We start from the raw sequence: 2114 nt of genomic DNA, 5'->3' as shown, positions 1-2114 counted from the left end.
GTAGGGGAACTTACTAGGCAGTGGGGGCTTCAAGTGGTACAGAGGGAAGCTTTGTTAGAGGGGGAAACAGAGGAGGAGGGGGAGGACAGAGTAGCATGGAAGTGTTCTGTGGAGGAGGCATGACTGGACGGGCTTTCATGGTGGACACTGACTGGGGATGGTGGGCTCTGGAGGTGTTAATAGACTGGCTGATTCCAAGGGTCCAAAGGGGAGCTGGAGCTCCAGAATGATCCCATTTGGATAGACTACTGTGGTCCTTGGACATCTGCATCTCTGTCACAGGATGTTTATTAAAAAATGCATATTCCTAGGCCACAACCCAGATCTGAGGACGTGACACCCCTGTGTCATTTTATTCAGCTCTATGGTGATTCTCACACACTCTGACGTTTGGGAACTGCTGACCGGGCATGGTGTTCTTGGTGGTCTTGGGCGAATAGTGCCTGGTGGCATTCAATGAGATAGTGTAGATACAGCACCTGGTATAGGGCCTGTGTGGTCAATGACAGTTGTTATACACACCCCTGCCCACCTTGTCATCTGAGTCTTACTTATACATGAGGTTGGGTTCAAGTCCCATCTTTGGCAGCCAGTCTTTTCCAACCCCTTCAGACCACACTAATCTGAAACTCTCTCGAAATTCTGATCAAAATTTGAATTAATCAATTCTGAATGAAGCACAATGTTCATTTAGCTAAGCTGGCCCTAGATGCTTTGGGCAATACAGATAAAATTATGTCAGAGAATAGTAAAGGGAAAACTTAGGGAGTGCCTTCCATCCTTAGAGAAAGGAGAAAGGAGACCTTGCAGGGGCTGCGTGTGAAACTGCAATGAGAGGGACAAAGGGATAGGGCCGGAGGCGGCTAGAAAAGATTCAGCAGGAGAAAGAGGGAAAATGAGACCACAGCCGCCTGTGAAATGAACTTGGTGCAGCCTAGGTGGGAGAGGCTGGTTTCCTGAGCCAGACACTGAGACGGGGTGGCGGGAGGTGATCATGAGGTCTGTCGGGCCTGGAAGGGCAGGAAGGAGTTGAGAACATTAGTATGTTATGAGACAGAGTAACAAACAAAAAGAACAAACTCAACACTCTTGAATCCCCTACATATTCAGTCATGTAAATGAACTGACAAATGAAAATACTGGGAATCTACCACTTGAAGTGGAGTGGAGTGGAGTGTGGTGGTTATTTAATCAAATCAGTATTTTAATGCTGTTAATGTTAATGTATAGTCCTATGACCTTGTATACGAGTGCCCACCTGTGTTTCTGATGCTCTCAGGCACACAGTGGACTAATATGATGGGGTGGGCGATGGGAAGAGAACATGGCAACCTGCCAATATTTTACAACACTGAATAATTGTGAAGTAATTGTGAAATCACTCACCGACATAATGTGACGGGAGTATGAGTAAGACACCATCCCTGCCCTCTGGGGCTCTCAGTTGATTCAGGAAGAGATGCATGTGGACAGGTAACAATGGGTTAAAGTTGACCCAAAAAGTCATCTTGGAGATAGAAAGCAGTTCCATGAAAGAACAGGGAGGGGAAGAATTGAGTTCAAAACACCTTCTTGTGTGTTTGTTTTTTTCCCTCCTCTTAGAGGATAAATGTTGTACCTTCTTTTGTGTCTCCCATGATACTTAGCATGCCTGGTCTTGAGCATAGCATTGGTGCTCAATATTTGCTCACTCTTATTCATTTTAATGCCTGCAGGGCTTGTAACATGCTCTGCATATGTTAAGTACTTGGTTTTTGTTAAATGAATAAAATTAATTTTCCCTCTCTTTCATTCCATTCCTTCATTTCTCTTCTGTCTTCCAAGGATTTGTATAATAAATCCTTCTTAAAATAAATCATAAAATTGTCAATGACAGAAGTTCAACTTCATTGACCAGAAATTTCATTTATAACATCAGCAAAGATTAATATAAACAAGATAATTCCCAACATTAAAGGTTGCCGGTAAATGGAACTTTGATAAATTGTTAGAGGGAGAATAATTGTTCAATTTTTTAGGGAGGCAACCTGACAGTATTTGTCATTAGCCTTAAGAATGCACATATCCTTTCACCTAGATGTTCAAACTCTACAAATTTACCCTAAGGAAATTTG

This window comes from Equus asinus, chromosome 20, assembly GCF_041296235.1.
Source record: "Equus asinus isolate D_3611 breed Donkey chromosome 20, EquAss-T2T_v2, whole genome shotgun sequence".
Classification (NCBI taxonomy): domain Eukaryota; kingdom Metazoa; phylum Chordata; class Mammalia; order Perissodactyla; family Equidae; genus Equus; species Equus asinus.
The sequence above is the reverse complement of the archived record's forward strand: the minus strand, read 5'-3'. Positions refer to the sequence as shown.